General features: G+C 45.8%; 7 non-coding genes across 7 annotated transcripts; all 7 read left to right on the top strand.

Moving 5' to 3' along the window:
- Positions 1-1,238: 1,238 nt before the first annotated feature.
- On the top strand, positions 1,239-1,429 carry LOC130304401 (U2 spliceosomal RNA). Its single transcript, XR_008854171.1, has one exon. It is a non-coding gene; the product is annotated as a U2 spliceosomal RNA (small nuclear RNA).
- Positions 1,430-3,503: 2,074 nt separating this feature from the next.
- Positions 3,504-3,694, top strand: LOC130304400 (U2 spliceosomal RNA). Its single transcript, XR_008854170.1, has one exon. It is a non-coding gene; the product is annotated as a U2 spliceosomal RNA (small nuclear RNA).
- A 1,747-nt stretch (positions 3,695-5,441) lies between these two features.
- Positions 5,442-5,632, top strand: LOC130304439 (U2 spliceosomal RNA). Its single transcript, XR_008854205.1, has one exon. It is a non-coding gene; the product is annotated as a U2 spliceosomal RNA (small nuclear RNA).
- Positions 5,633-7,720: 2,088 nt separating this feature from the next.
- LOC130304432 (U2 spliceosomal RNA) lies at positions 7,721-7,911 on the top strand. The gene has a single exon (XR_008854202.1). It is a non-coding gene; the product is annotated as a U2 spliceosomal RNA (small nuclear RNA).
- A 2,090-nt stretch (positions 7,912-10,001) lies between these two features.
- LOC130304421 (U2 spliceosomal RNA) lies at positions 10,002-10,192 on the top strand. The gene has a single exon (XR_008854191.1). It is a non-coding gene; the product is annotated as a U2 spliceosomal RNA (small nuclear RNA).
- A 2,088-nt stretch (positions 10,193-12,280) lies between these two features.
- On the top strand, positions 12,281-12,471 carry LOC130304410 (U2 spliceosomal RNA). Its single transcript, XR_008854180.1, has one exon. It is a non-coding gene; the product is annotated as a U2 spliceosomal RNA (small nuclear RNA).
- A 2,096-nt stretch (positions 12,472-14,567) lies between these two features.
- LOC130304399 (U2 spliceosomal RNA) lies at positions 14,568-14,758 on the top strand. The gene has a single exon (XR_008854169.1). It is a non-coding gene; the product is annotated as a U2 spliceosomal RNA (small nuclear RNA).
- Positions 14,759-16,771: the final 2,013 nt, after the last annotated feature.

Genomic DNA, 16,771 nt, shown 5'->3' with positions numbered 1-16,771 from the left:
AAAAATGCTCTAGAAGCTAAAGTCGCAGAAATGTCACACATATTTGGCCTGCAACTTTCTGTGCGACAAATTCAGACAGGAAAAATCAGTATAAATCCTTAGAAAATTATCCCCCAGTGTCTCCATCTGCTGGCGGTATTGAATAAGCATTGCTGCACTGATGGGGTATGCATTAGACGAAAAAAAAGAAGAAAAAGAAGAATAATACGCCCAGAAAAGAGGCGAAAAGGAGAAAAACGTAAAAAAACGTGAAAAAAAAGTAAGAGGAAGAGAAGGGAAAAAAAGGTGGAAATGGGTTTAAAAGTGATTTCGGCGGAGAAATATATATATATATATATATATATATATATATATATATATATATACGCGCACACACACACATATATATAAACGTATTCTCCGTTGAGATATTGCAGCCGCTGCTGTGTCCAGGCCCAGGAGCCTTAGCACTGTGCTGTGATGTCACTCAATACCACTGACATCACTAGGTGTAAACAACATCTCTCCTTTGCTGTGTATGTGACTATGGAGCTGTTTGGTGATGTCGTCTATTATGGCCTTCATAGAAGCAACAGGAGATTGTTGCATCCATCTAGAACCCTCAGAACTACAGTGCTATGATGTCACTCACTTCCACAGGCCTTGCAGAGTGTAAACAACAACAACCCAGCTTTGTTGTGTATGTAACCATAGGGATTTGTGATGTCACCTAGAACCTTCACAGCAGCGACAGCTTTATGAGGAGCATCAGCACTGCTCTGCCTGAGCAGAACCATCACCGCCATAGGTTGTCAAATAACCCGGGTTTAACCCACACAGGTAAGTCCAATGGGATGCAGGCATGTCCTCTATGCTTACAGCTTCCCGTGGGTGTTGGTTTGATACCGTTTGGGGACAGCCAAGGAGGCATCTGCAGGCAACAAAGGTAGGTGTGTGCTTGTGTGTGTGTTTCCTATGCAGATCCTAAGCCCAGTGTCACATGCAAGTAGGAGGAGTAAGAAGGGTTCCTGGCAAATCCGGGTTATGGATTGCATTTAAAAAGGCCCCGTGGGAGTGCAATGGGCCCCTGTCTTGCTGCTTAGCAATAATGGTATGGGTTTAGGTTCTGCTGTGTGTACTGGTGGTTGACTGCCCCCCAGCCCAAAGTGTGCATGGAAAATTGTCTGGCAGCCTCCCTGACAGCAAGCAGTGATAGTGCCCATGAAGGGCACCTTGTTGGGCCCGCCCCTTTCACGGTTATCGCTTCTCGGCCTTTTGGCTAAGATCAAGTGTAGTATCTGTTCTTATCAGTTTAATATCTGATACGTCCCCTATCTGGGGACCATATATTAAATGGATTTTTGAGAACGGGGGCCGATTTCGAAGCTTGCTTCCGTCGCCCTATGCATTGACCCGATATGGCAGTATCTTCGGGTACAGTGCACCACCCCCTTACAGGGTTAAAAAGAAAGATTCCTACTTTCATTGCTACCTGCTTGCTGGCTAGCCAGCTAGCCAGCCCTGTGGGCCTTGCTGCTGCTGCAGCCAAAAAACAAAAGGTGGTGCTGCTGCTGCTTCTGCTTGTGTCTGGCTGCTGTTGGAGCGTCCAGGCACAGGACTTCTGCTGCTGCTGACTAAATGGCCTCCTTAATTGGATCATTTGAGTAGCCAGCACACCTGTGCAGGTAGGGCATGACATGATAGGCAGCTGCCTTGATAGCGGGTGGGTGCTGAATGTTCCTAATTGACAAAATAAGATTAATGCTTATGAAGAAATATAAAATCTCATCCCTTCCCCAATATCGCGCCACACCCCTACCCCTTAATTCCCTGGTTGAACTTGATGGACATATGTCTTTTTTCGACCGTACTAACTATGTAACTATGTAACATAACATGGGGGGGGGTCTCCTGGCTGTTCACACAGGTGTGTCATTGCTGTACATTGACCATGCATTGCTTCTGTGGTATTGCAAAGGCAAAGACAAATGCTTCCAGCCATCCATTGCACTAATGGATTGGTCATCAGCTGGCTGTCTATGTCCCGCATCAATATAGACCAAAGTACAGAGGGTTAGGCTATGCTATTGTGCACCTACCTGATGCATCAGAAGGTGCGAGGCCCTTGCTAAATTCTGTGCACAGACTTTGAGATCTATACTTTAGACTGTATCTAAACCTGCTCCAACATGGACTGACATTCTGGCCTACTTTCAGCCGATGCGACTTGTCTGTCGCTGAACAGTCGCTTTTTATGTATTCAGCACCTATGTATAATGTTGTAAAAATGCTCTAGAAGCTAAAGTCGCAGAAATGTCACACATATTTGGCCTGCAACTTTCTGTGCGACAAATTCAGACAGGAAAAATCAGTATAAATCCTTAGAAAATTATCCCCCAGTGTCTCCATCTGCTGGCGGTATTGAATAAGCATTGCTGCACTGATGGGGTATGCATTAGACGAAAAAAAGAAGAAAAAGAAGAATAATACGCCCAGAAAAGAGGCGAAAAGGAGAAAAACGTAAAAAAACGTGAAAAAAAAGTAAGAGGAAGAGAAGGGAAAAAAAGGTGGAAATGGGTTTAAAAGTGATTTCGGCGGAGAAATATATATATATATATATATATATATATATATATATATATATATATATATACGCGCACACACACATATATATAAACGTATTCTCCGTTGAGATATTGCAGCCGCTGCTGTGTCCAGGCCCAGGAGCCTTAGCACTGTGCTGTGATGTCACTCAATACCACTGACATCACTAGGTGTAAACAACATCTCTCCTTTGCTGTGTATGTGACTATGGAGCTGTTTGGTGATGTCGTCTATTATGGCCTTCATAGAAGCAACAGGAGATTGTTGCATCCATCTAGAACCCTCAGAACTACAGTGCTATGATGTCACTCACTTCCACAGGCCTTGCAGAGTGTAAACAACAACAACCCAGCTTTGTTGTGTATGTAACCATAGGGATTTGTGATGTCACCTAGAACCTTCACAGCAGCGACAGCTTTATGAGGAGCATCAGCACTGCTCTGCCTGAGCAGAACCATCACCGCCATAGGTTGTCAAATAACCCGGGTTTAACCCACACAGGTAAGTCCAATGGGGTGCAGGCATGTCCTCTATGCTTACAGCTTCCCGTGGGTGTTGGTTTGATACCGTTTGGGGACAGCCAAGGAGGCATCTGCAGGCAACAAAGGTAGGTGTGTGCTTGTGTGTGTGTTTCCTATGCAGATCCTAAGCCCAGTGTCACATGCAAGTAGGAGGAGTAAGAAGGGTTCCTGGCAAATCCGGGTTATGGATTGCATTTAAAAAGGCCCCGTGGGAGTGCAATGGGCCCCTGTCTTGCTGCTTAGCAATAATGGTATGGGTTTAGGTTCTGCTGTGTGTACTGGTGGTTGACTGCCCCCCAGCCCAGAGTGTGCATGGAAAATTGTCTGGCAGCCTCCCTGACAGCAAGCAGTGATAGTGCCCATGAAGGGCACCTTGTTGGGCCCGCCCCTTTCACGGTTATCGCTTCTCGGCCTTTTGGCTAAGATCAAGTGTAGTATCTGTTCTTATCAGTTTAATATCTGATACGTCCCCTATCTGGGGACCATATATTAAATGGATTTTTGAGAACGGGGGCCGATTTCGAAGCTTGCTTCCGTCGCCCTATGCATTGACCCGATATGGCAGTATCTTCGGGTACAGTGCACCACCCCCTTACAGGGTTAAAAAGAAAGATTCCTACTTTCATTGCTACCTGCTTGCTGGCTAGCCAGCTAGCCAGCCCTGTGGGCCTTGCTGCTGCTGCAGCCAAAAAACAAAAGGTGGTGCTGCTGCTGCTGCTTCTGCTGCTTCTGCTTCTGCTTGTGTCTGGCCGCTGTTGGAGCGTCCAGGCACAGGACTTCTGCTGCTGCTGACTAAATGGCCTCCTTAATTGGATCATTTGAGTAGCCAGCACACCTGTGCAGGTAGGGCATGACATGATAGGCAGCTGCCTTGATAGCGGGTGGGTGCTGAATGTTCCTAATTGACAAAATAAGATTAATGCTTATGAAGAAATATAAAATCTCATCCCTTCCCCAATATCGCGCCACACCCCTACCCCTTAATTCCCTGGTTGAACTTGATGGACATATGTCTTTTGGCCTACTTTCAGCCGATGCGACTTGTCTGTCGCTGAACAGTCGCTTTTTATGTATTCAGCACCTATGTATAATGTTGTAAAAATGCTCTAGAAGCTAAAGTCGCAGAAATGTCACACATATTTGGCCTGCAACTTTCTGTGCGACAAATTCAGACAGGAAAAATCAGTATAAATCCTTAGAAAATTATCCCCCAGTGTCTCCATCTGCTGGCGGTATTGAATAAGCATTGCTGCACTGATGGGGTATGCATTAGACGAAAAAAAAGAAGAAAAAGAAGAATAATACGCCCAGAAAAGAGGCGAAAAGGAGAAAAACGTAAAAAAACGTGAAAAAAAAGTAAGAGGAAGAGAAGGGAAAAAAAGGTGGAAATGGGTTTAAAAGTGATTTCGGCGGAGAAATATATATATATATATATATATATATATATATATATATATATATATACGCGCACACACACACATATATATAAACGTATTCTCCGTTGAGATATTGCAGCCGCTGCTGTGTCCAGGCCCAGGAGCCTTAGCACTGTGCTGTGATGTCACTCAATACCACTGACATCACTAGGTGTAAACAACATCTCTCCTTTGCTGTGTATGTGACTATGGAGCTGTTTGGTGATGTCGTCTATTATGGCCTTCATAGAAGCAACAGGAGATTGTTGCATCCATCTAGAACCCTCAGAACTACAGTGCTATGATGTCACTCACTTCCACAGGCCTTGCAGAGTGTAAACAACAACAACCCAGCTTTGTTGTGTATGTAACCATAGGGATTTGTGATGTCACCTAGAACCTTCACAGCAGCGACAGCTTTATGAGGAGCATCAGCACTGCTCTGCCTGAGCAGAACCATCACCGCCATAGGTTGTCAAATAACCCGGGTTTAACCCACACAGGTAAGTCCAATGGGATGCAGGCATGTCCTCTATGCTTACAGCTTCCCGTGGGTGTTGGTTTGATACCGTTTGGGGACAGCCAAGGAGGCATCTGCAGGCAACAAAGGTAGGTGTGTGCTTGTGTGTGTGTTTCCTATGCAGATCCTAAGCCCAGTGTCACATGCAAGTAGGAGGAGTAAGAAGGGTTCCTGGCAAATCCGGGTTATGGATTGCATTTAAAAAGGCCCCGTGGGAGTGCAATGGGCCCCTGTCTTGCTGCTTAGCAATAATGGTATGGGTTTAGGTTCTGCTGTGTGTACTGGTGGTTGACTGCCCCCCAGCCCAGAGTGTGCATGGAAAATTGTCTGGCAGCCTCCCTGACAGCAAGCAGTGATAGTGCCCATGAAGGGCACCTTGTTGGGCCCGCCCCTTTCACGGTTATCGCTTCTCGGCCTTTTGGCTAAGATCAAGTGTAGTATCTGTTCTTATCAGTTTAATATCTGATACGTCCCCTATCTGGGGACCATATATTAAATGGATTTTTGAGAACGGGGGCCGATTTCGAAGCTTGCTTCCGTCGCCCTATGCATTGACCCGATATGGCAGTATCTTCGGGTACAGTGCACCACCCCCTTACAGGGTTAAAAAGAAAGATTCCTACTTTCATTGCTACCTGCTTGCTGGCTAGCCAGCTAGCCAGCCCTGTGGGCCTTGCTGCTGCTGCAGCCAAAAAACAAAAGGTGGTGCTGCTGCTGCTTCTGCTGCTTCTGCTTCTGCTTGTGTCTGGCCGCTGTTGGAGCGTCCAGGCACAGGACTTCTGCTGCTGCTGACTAAATGGCCTCCTTAATTGGATCATTTGAGTAGCCAGCACACCTGTGCAGGTAGGGCATGACATGATAGGCAGCTGCCTTGATAGCGGGTGGGTGCTGAATGTTCCTAATTGACAAAATAAGATTAATGCTTATGAAGAAATATAAAATCTCATCCCTTCCCCAATATCGCGCCACACCCCTACCCCTTAATTCCCTGGTTGAACTTGATGGACATATGTCTTTTTTCGACCGTACTAACTATGTAACTATGTAACATAACATGGGGGGGGGTCTCCTGGCTGTTCACACAGGTGTGTCATTGCTGTACATTGACCATGCATTGCTTCTGTGGTATTGCAAAGGCAAAGACAAATGCTTCCAGCCATCCATTGCACTAATGGATTGGTCATCAGCTGGCTGTCTATGTCCCGCATCAATATAGACCAAAGTACAGAGGGTTAGGCTATGCTATTGTGCACCTACCTGATGCATCAGAAGGTGCGAGGCCCTTGCTAAATTCTGTGCACAGACTTTGAGATCTATACTTTAGACTGTATCTAAACCTGCTCCAACATGGACTGACATTCTGGCCTACTTTCAGCCGATGCGACTTGTCTGTCGCTGAACAGTCGCTTTTTATGTATTCAGCACCTATGTATAATGTTGTAAAAATGCTCTAGAAGCTAAAGTCGCAGAAATGTCACACATATTTGGCCTGCAACTTTCTGTGCGACAAATTCAGACAGGAAAAATCAGTATAAATCCTTAGAAAATTATCCCCCAGTGTCTCCATCTGCTGGCGGTATTGAATAAGCATTGCTGCACTGATGGGGTATGCATTAGACGAAAAAAAAGAAGAAAAAGAAGAATAATACGCCCAGAAAAGAGGCGAAAAGGAGAAAAACGTAAAAAAACGTGAAAAAAAAGTAAGAGGAAGAGAAGGGAAAAAAAGGTGGAAATGGGTTTAAAAGTGATTTCGGCGGAGAAATATATATATATATATATATATATATATATATATATATATATATATACGCGCACACACACACATATATATAAACGTATTCTCCGTTGAGATATTGCAGCCGCTGCTGTGTCCAGGCCCAGGAGCCTTAGCACTGTGCTGTGATGTCACTCAATACCACTGACATCACTAGGTGTAAACAACATCTCTCCTTTGCTGTGTATGTGACTATGGAGCTGTTTGGTGATGTCGTCTATTATGGCCTTCATAGAAGCAACAGGAGATTGTTGCATCCATCTAGAACCCTCAGAACTACAGTGCTATGATGTCACTCACTTCCACAGGCCTTGCAGAGTGTAAACAACAACAACCCAGCTTTGTTGTGTATGTAACCATAGGGATTTGTGATGTCACCTAGAACCTTCACAGCAGCGACAGCTTTATGAGGAGCATCAGCACTGCTCTGCCTGAGCAGAACCATCACCGCCATAGGTTGTCAAATAACCCGGGTTTAACCCACACAGGTAAGTCCAATGGGGTGCAGGCATGTCCTCTATGCTTACAGCTTCCCGTGGGTGTTGGTTTGATACCGTTTGGGGACAGCCAAGGAGGCATCTGCAGGCAACAAAGGTAGGTGTGTGCTTGTGTGTGTGTTTCCTATGCAGATCCTAAGCCCAGTGTCACATGCAAGTAGGAGGAGTAAGAAGGGTTCCTGGCAAATCCGGGTTATGGATTGCATTTAAAAAGGCCCCGTGGGAGTGCAATGGGCCCCTGTCTTGCTGCTTAGCAATAATGGTATGGGTTTAGGTTCTGCTGTGTGTACTGGTGGTTGACTGCCCCCCAGCCCAGAGTGTGCATGGAAAATTGTCTGGCAGCCTCCCTGACAGCAAGCAGTGATAGTGCCCATGAAGGGCACCTTGTTGGGCCCGCCCCTTTCACGGTTATCGCTTCTCGGCCTTTTGGCTAAGATCAAGTGTAGTATCTGTTCTTATCAGTTTAATATCTGATACGTCCCCTATCTGGGGACCATATATTAAATGGATTTTTGAGAACGGGGGCCGATTTCGAAGCTTGCTTCCGTCGCCCTATGCATTGACCCGATATGGCAGTATCTTCGGGTACAGTGCACCACCCCCTTACAGGGTTAAAAAGAAAGATTCCTACTTTCATTGCTACCTGCTTGCTGGCTAGCCAGCTAGCCAGCCCTGTGGGCCTTGCTGCTGCTGCAGCCAAAAAACAAAAGGTGGTGCTGCTGCTGCTTCTGCTGCTTCTGCTTCTGCTTGTGTCTGGCCGCTGTTGGAGCGTCCAGGCACAGGACTTCTGCTGCTGCTGACTAAATGGCCTCCTTAATTGGATCATTTGAGTAGCCAGCACACCTGTGCAGGTAGGGCATGACATGATAGGCAGCTGCCTTGATAGCGGGTGGGTGCTGAATGTTCCTAATTGACAAAATAAGATTAATGCTTATGAAGAAATATAAAATCTCATCCCTTCCCCAATATCGCGCCACACCCCTACCCCTTAATTCCCTGGTTGAACTTGATGGACATATGTCTTTTTTCGACCGTACTAACTATGTAACTATGTAACATAACATGGGGGGGGGGGTCTCCTGGCTGTTCACACAGGTGTGTCATTGCTGTACATTGACCATGCATTGCTTCTGTGGTATTGCAAAGGCAAAGACAAATGCTTCCAGCCATCCATTGCACTAATGGATTGGTCATCAGCTGGCTGTCTATGTCCCGCATCAATATAGACCAAAGTACAGAGGGTTAGGCTATGCTATTGTGCACCTACCTGATGCATCAGAAGGTGCGAGGCCCTTGCTAAATTCTGTGCACAGACTTTGAGATCTATACTTTAGACTGTATCTAAACCTGCTCCAACATGGACTGACATTCTGGCCTACTTTCAGCCGATGCGACTTGTCTGTCGCTGAACAGTCGCTTTTTATGTATTCAGCACCTATGTATAATGTTGTAAAAATGCTCTAGAAGCTAAAGTCGCAGAAATGTCACACATATTTGGCCTGCAACTTTCTGTGCGACAAATTCAGACAGGAAAAATCAGTATAAATCCTTAGAAAATTATCCCCCAGTGTCTCCATCTGCTGGCGGTATTGAATAAGCATTGCTGCACTGATGGGGTATGCATTAGACGAAAAAAAAGAAGAAAAAGAAGAATAATATGCCCAGAAAAGAGGCGAAAAGGAGAAAAACGTAAAAAAACGTGAAAAAAAAGTAAGAGGAAGAGAAGGGAAAAAAAGGTGGAAATGGGTTTAAAAGTGATTTCGGCGGAGAAATATATATATATATATATATATATATATATATATATATATATATATACGCGCACACACACACATATATATAAACGTATTCTCCGTTGAGATATTGCAGCCGCTGCTGTGTCCAGGCCCAGGAGCCTTAGCACTGTGCTGTGATGTCACTCAATACCACTGACATCACTAGGTGTAAACAACATCTCTCCTTTGCTGTGTATGTGACTATGGAGCTGTTTGGTGATGTCGTCTATTATGGCCTTCATAGAAGCAACAGGAGATTGTTGCATCCATCTAGAACCCTCAGAACTACAGTGCTATGATGTCACTCACTTCCACAGGCCTTGCAGAGTGTAAACAACAACAACCCAGCTTTGTTGTGTATGTAACCATAGGGATTTGTGATGTCACCTAGAACCTTCACAGCAGCGACAGCTTTATGAGGAGCATCAGCACTGCTCTGCCTGAGCAGAACCATCACCGCCATAGGTTGTCAAATAACCCGGGTTTAACCCACACAGGTAAGTCCAATGGGGTGCAGGCATGTCCTCTATGCTTACAGCTTCCCGTGGGTGTTGGTTTGATACCGTTTGGGGACAGCCAAGGAGGCATCTGCAGGCAACAAAGGTAGGTGTGTGCTTGTGTGTGTGTTTCCTATGCAGATCCTAAGCCCAGTGTCACATGCAAGTAGGAGGAGTAAGAAGGGTTCCTGGCAAATCCGGGTTATGGATTGCATTTAAAAAGGCCCCGTGGGAGTGCAATGGGCCCCTGTCTTGCTGCTTAGCAATAATGGTATGGGTTTAGGTTCTGCTGTGTGTACTGGTGGTTGACTGCCCCCCAGCCCAGAGTGTGCATGGAAAATTGTCTGGCAGCCTCCCTGACAGCAAGCAGTGATAGTGCCCATGAAGGGCACCTTGTTGGGCCCGCCCCTTTCACGGTTATCGCTTCTCGGCCTTTTGGCTAAGATCAAGTGTAGTATCTGTTCTTATCAGTTTAATATCTGATACGTCCCCTATCTGGGGACCATATATTAAATGGATTTTTGAGAACGGGGGCCGATTTCGAAGCTTGCTTCCGTCGCCCTATGCATTGACCCGATATGGCAGTATCTTCGGGTACAGTGCACCACCCCCTTACAGGGTTAAAAAGAAAGATTCCTACTTTCATTGCTACCTGCTTGCTGGCTAGCCAGCTAGCCAGCCCTGTGGGCCTTGCTGCTGCTGCAGCCAAAAAACAAAAGGTGGTGCTGCTGCTGCTTCTGCTGCTTCTGCTTCTGCTTGTGTCTGGCCGCTGTTGGAGCGTCCAGGCACAGGACTTCTGCTGCTGCTGACTAAATGGCCTCCTTAATTGGATCATTTGAGTAGCCAGCACACCTGTGCAGGTAGGGCATGACATGATAGGCAGCTGCCTTGATAGCGGGTGGGTGCTGAATGTTCCTAATTGACAAAATAAGATTAATGCTTATGAAGAAATATAAAATCTCATCCCTTCCCCAATATCGCGCCACACCCCTACCCCTTAATTCCCTGGTTGAACTTGATGGACATATGTCTTTTTTCGACCGTACTAACTATGTAACTATGTAACATAACATGGGGGGGGGGGGGTCTCCTGGCTGTTCACACAGGTGTGTCATTGCTGTACATTGACCATGCATTGCTTCTGTGGTATTGCAAAGGCAAAGACAAATGCTTCCAGCCATCCATTGCACTAATGGATTGGTCATCAGCTGGCTGTCTATGTCCCGCATCAATATAGACCAAAGTACAGAGGGTTAGGCTATGCTATTGTGCACCTACCTGATGCATCAGAAGGTGCGAGGCCCTTGCTAAATTCTGTGCACAGACTTTGAGATCTATACTTTAGACTGTATCTAAACCTGCTCCAACATGGACTGACATTCTGGCCTACTTTCAGCCGATGCGACTTGTCTGTCGCTGAACAGTCGCTTTTTATGTATTCAGCACCTATGTATAATGTTGTAAAAATGCTCTAGAAGCTAAAGTCGCAGAAATGTCACACATATTTGGCCTGCAACTTTCTGTGCGACAAATTCAGACAGGAAAAATCAGTATAAATCCTTAGAAAATTATCCCCCAGTGTCTCCATCTGCTGGCGGTATTGAATAAGCATTGCTGCACTGATGGGGTATGCATTAGACGAAAAAAAAGAAGAAAAAGAAGAATAATACGCCCAGAAAAGAGGCGAAAAGGAGAAAAACGTAAAAAAACGTGAAAAAAAAGTAAGAGGAAGAGAAGGGAAAAAAAGGTGGAAATGGGTTTAAAAGTGATTTCGGCGGAGAAATATATATATATATATATATATATATATATATATATATATATACGCGCACACACACACATATATATAAACGTATTCTCCGTTGAGATATTGCAGCCGCTGCTGTGTCCAGGCCCAGGAGCCTTAGCACTGTGCTGTGATGTCACTCAATACCACTGACATCACTAGGTGTAAACAACATCTCTCCTTTGCTGTGTATGTGACTATGGAGCTGTTTGGTGATGTCGTCTATTATGGCCTTCATAGAAGCAACAGGAGATTGTTGCATCCATCTAGAACCCTCAGAACTACAGTGCTATGATGTCACTCACTTCCACAGGCCTTGCAGAGTGTAAACAACAACAACCCAGCTTTGTTGTGTATGTAACCATAGGGATTTGTGATGTCACCTAGAACCTTCACAGCAGCGACAGCTTTATGAGGAGCATCAGCACTGCTCTGCCTGAGCAGAACCATCACCGCCATAGGTTGTCAAATAACCCGGGTTTAACCCACACAGGTAAGTCCAATGGGGTGCAGGCATGTCCTCTATGCTTACAGCTTCCCGTGGGTGTTGGTTTGATACCGTTTGGGGACAGCCAAGGAGGCATCTGCAGGCAACAAAGGTAGGTGTGTGCTTGTGTGTGTGTTTCCTATGCAGATCCTAAGCCCAGTGTCACATGCAAGTAGGAGGAGTAAGAAGGGTTCCTGGCAAATCCGGGTTATGGATTGCATTTAAAAAGGCCCCGTGGGAGTGCAATGGGCCCCTGTCTTGCTGCTTAGCAATAATGGTATGGGTTTAGGTTCTGCTGTGTGTACTGGTGGTTGACTGCCCCCCAGCCCAGAGTGTGCATGGAAAATTGTCTGGCAGCCTCCCTGACAGCAAGCAGTGATAGTGCCCATGAAGGGCACCTTGTTGGGCCCGCCCCTTTCATGGTTATCGCTTCTCGGCCTTTTGGCTAAGATCAAGTGTAGTATCTGTTCTTATCAGTTTAATATCTGATACGTCCCCTATCTGGGGACCATATATTAAATGGATTTTTGAGAACGGGGGCCGATTTCGAAGCTTGCTTCCGTCGCCCTATGCATTGACCCGATATAGCAGTATCTTCGGGTACAGTGCACCACCCCCTTACAGGGTTAAAAAGAAAGATTCCTACTTTCATTGCTACCTGCTTGCTGGCTAGCCAGCTAGCCAGCCCTGTGGGCCTTGCTGCTGCTGCAGCCAAAAAACAAAAGGTGGTGCTGCTGCTGCTTCTGCTGCTTCTGCTTCTGCTTGTGTCTGGCCGCTGTTGGAGCGTCCAGGCACAGGACTTCTGCTGCTGCTGACTAAATGGCCTCCTTAATTGGATCATTTGAGTAGCCAGCACACCTGTGCAGGTAGGGCATGACATGATAGGCAGCTGCCTTGATAGCGGGTGGGTGCTGAATGTTCCTAATTGACAAAATAAGATTAATGCTTATGAAGAAATATAAAATCTCATCCCTTCCCCAATATCGCGCCACACCCCTACCCCTTAATTCCCTGGTTGAACTTGATGGACATATGTCTTTTTTCGACCGTACTAACTATGTAACTATGTAACATAACATGGGGGGGGGGGGGGGGGGTCTCCTGGCTGTTCACACAGGTGTGTCATTGCTGTACATTGACCATGCATTGCTTCTGTGGTATTGCAAAGGCAAAGACAAATGCTTCCAGCCATCCATTGCACTAATGGATTGGTCATCAGCTGGCTGTCTATGTCCCGCATCAATATAGACCAAAGTACAGAGGGTTAGGCTATGCTATTGTGCACCTACCTGATGCATCAGAAGGTGCGAGGCCCTTGCTAAATTCTGTGCACAGACTTTGAGATCTATACTTTAGACTGTATCTAAACCTGCTCCAACATGGACTGACATTCTGGCCTACTTTCAGCCGATGCGACTTGTCTGTCGCTGAACAGTCGCTTTTTATGTATTCAGCACCTATGTATAATGTTGTAAAAATGCTCTAGAAGCTAAAGTCGCAGAAATGTCACACATATTTGGCCTGCAACTTTCTGTGCGACAAATTCAGACAGGAAAAATCAGTATAAATCCTTAGAAAATTATCCCCCAGTGTCTCCATCTGCTGGCGGTATTGAATAAGCATTGCTGCACTGATGGGGTATGCATTAGACGAAAAAAAAGAAGAAAAAGAAGAATAATACGCCCAGAAAAGAGGCGAAAAGGAGAAAAACGTAAAAAACGTGAAAAAAAAGGAAGAGGAAGAGAAGGGAAAAAAAGGTGGAAATGGGTTTAAAAGTGATTTCGGCGGAGAAATATATATATATATATATATATATATATATATATATATATATATATACGCGCACACACACACATATATATAAACGTATTCTCCGTTGAGATATTGCAGCCGCTGCTGTGTCCAGGCCCAGGAGCCTTAGCACTGTGCTGTGATGTCACTCAATACCACTGACATCACTAGGTGTAAACAACATCTCTCCTTTGCTGTGTATGTGACTATGGAGCTGTTTGGTGATGTCGTCTATTATGGCCTTCATAGAAGCAACAGGAGATTGTTGCATCCATCTAGAACCCTCAGAACTACAGTGCTATGATGTCACTCACTTCCACAGGCCTTGCAGAGTGTAAACAACAACAACCCAGCTTTGTTGTGTATGTAACCATAGGGATTTGTGATGTCACCTAGAACCTTCACAGCAGCGACAGCTTTATGAGGAGCATCAGCACTGCTCTGCCTGAGCAGAACCATCACCGCCATAGGTTGTCAAATAACCCGGGTTTAACCCACACAGGTAAGTCCAATGGGGTGCAGGCATGTCCTCTATGCTTACAGCTTCCCGTGGGTGTTGGTTTGATACCGTTTGGGGACAGCCAAGGAGGCATCTGCAGGCAACAAAGGTAGGTGTGTGCTTGTGTGTGTGTTTCCTATGCAGATCCTAAGCCCAGTGTCACATGCAAGTAGGAGGAGTAAGAAGGGTTCCTGGCAAATCCGGGTTATGGATTGCATTTAAAAAGGCCCCGTGGGAGTGCAATGGGCCCCTGTCTTGCTGCTTAGCAATAATGGTATGGGTTTAGGTTCTGCTGTGTGTACTGGTGGTTGACTGCCCCCCAGCCCAGAGTGTGCATGGAAAATTGTCTGGCAGCCTCCCTGACAGCAAGCAGTGATAGTGCCCATGAAGGGCACCTTGTTGGGCCCGCCCCTTTCACGGTTATCGCTTCTCGGCCTTTTGGCTAAGATCAAGTGTAGTATCTGTTCTTATCAGTTTAATATCTGATACGTCCCCTATCTGGGGACCATATATTAAATGGATTTTTGAGAACGGGGGCCGATTTCGAAGCTTGCTTCCGTCGCCCTATGCATTGACCCGATATAGCAGTATCTTCGGGTACAGTGCACCACCCCCTTACAGGGTTAAAAAGAAAGATTCCTACTTTCATTGCTACCTGCTTGCTGGCTAGCCAGCTAGCCAGCCCTGTGGGCCTTGCTGCTGCTGCAGCCAAAAAACAAAAGGTGGTGCTGCTGCTGCTTCTGCTGCTTCTGCTTCTGCTTGTGTCTGGCCGCTGTTGGAGCGTCCAGGCACAGGACTTCTGCTGCTGCTGACTAAATGGCCTCCTTAATTGGATCATTTGAGTAGCCAGCACACCTGTGCAGGTAGGGCATGACATGATAGGCAGCTGCCTTGATAGCGGGTGGGTGCTGAATGTTCCTAATTGACAAAATAAGATTAATGCTTATGAAGAAATATAAAATCTCATCCCTTCCCCAATATCGCGCCACACCCCTACCCCTTAATTCCCTGGTTGAACTTGATGGACATATGTCTTTTTTCGACCGTACTAACTATGTAACTATGTAACATAACATGGGGGGGGGGGGGGGGGGGTCTCCTGGCTGTTCACACAGGTGTGTCATTGCTGTACATTGACCATGCATTGCTTCTGTGGTATTGCAAAGGCAAAGACAAATGCTTCCAGCCATCCATTGCACTAATGGATTGGTCATCAGCTGGCTGTCTATGTCCCGCATCAATATAGACCAAAGTACAGAGGGTTAGGCTATGCTATTGTGCACCTACCTGATGCATCAGAAGGTGCGAGGCCCTTGCTAAATTCTGTGCACAGACTTTGAGATCTATACTTTAGACTGTATCTAAACCTGCTCCAACATGGACTGACATTCTGGCCTACTTTCAGCCGATGCGACTTGTCTGTCGCTGAACAGTCGCTTTTTATGTATTCAGCACCTATGTATAATGTTGTAAAAATGCTCTAGAAGCTAAAGTCGCAGAAATGTCACACATATTTGGCCTGCAACTTTCTGTGCGACAAATTCAGACAGGAAAAATCAGTATAAATCCTTAGAAAATTATCCCCCAGTGTCTCCATCTGCTGGCGGTATTGAATAAGCATTGCTGCACTGATGGGGTATGCATTAGACGAAAAAAAAGAAGAAAAAGAAGAATAATACGCCCAGAAAAGAGGCGAAAAGGAGAAAAACGTAAAAAACGTGAAAAAAAAGGAAGAGGAAGAGAAGGGAAAAAAAGGTGGAAATGGGTTTAAAAGTGATTTCGGCGGAGAAATATATATATATATATATATATATATATATATATATATATATATATATATATATATACGCGCACACACACACATATATATAAACGTATTCTCCGTTGAGATATTGCAGCCGCTGCTGTGTCCAGGCCCAGGAGCCTTAGCACTGTGCTGTGATGTCACTCAATACCACTGACATCACTAGGTGTAAACAACATCTCTCCTTTGCTGTGTATGTGACTATGGAGCTGTTTGGTGATGTCGTCTATTATGGCCTTCATAGAAGCAACAGGAGATTGTTGCATCCATCTAGAACCCTCAGAACTACAGTGCTATGATGTCACTCACTTCCACAGGCCTTGCAGAGTGTAAACAACAACAACCCAGCTTTGTTGTGTATGTAACCATAGGGATTTGTGATGTCACCTAGAACCTTCACAGCAGCGACAGCTTTATGAGGAGCATCAGCACTGCTCTGCCTGAGCAGAACCATCACCGCCATAGGTTGTCAAATAACCCGGGTTTAACCCACACAGGTAAGTCCAATGGGGTGCAGGCATGTCCTCTATGCTTACAGCTTCCCGTGGGTGTTGGTTTGATACCGTTTGGGGACAGCCAAGGAGGCATCTGCAGGCAACAAAGGTAGGTGTGTGCTTGTGTGTGTGTTTCCTATGCAGATCCTAAGCCCAGTGTCACATGCAAGTAGGAGGAGTAAGAAGGGTTCCTGGCAAATCCGGGTTATGGATTGCATTTAAAAAGGCCCCGTGGGAGTGCAATGGGCCCCTGTCTTGCTGCTTAGCAATAATGGTATGGGTTTAGGTTCTGCTGTGTGTACTGGTGGTTGACTGCCCCCCAGCCCAG

Source organism: Hyla sarda, unplaced genomic scaffold, assembly GCF_029499605.1.
Source record: "Hyla sarda isolate aHylSar1 unplaced genomic scaffold, aHylSar1.hap1 scaffold_1272, whole genome shotgun sequence".
Lineage (NCBI taxonomy): Eukaryota > Metazoa > Chordata > Amphibia > Anura > Hylidae > Hyla > Hyla sarda.
The sequence above is the reverse complement of the archived record's forward strand: the minus strand, read 5'-3'. Positions and strand labels throughout refer to the sequence as shown.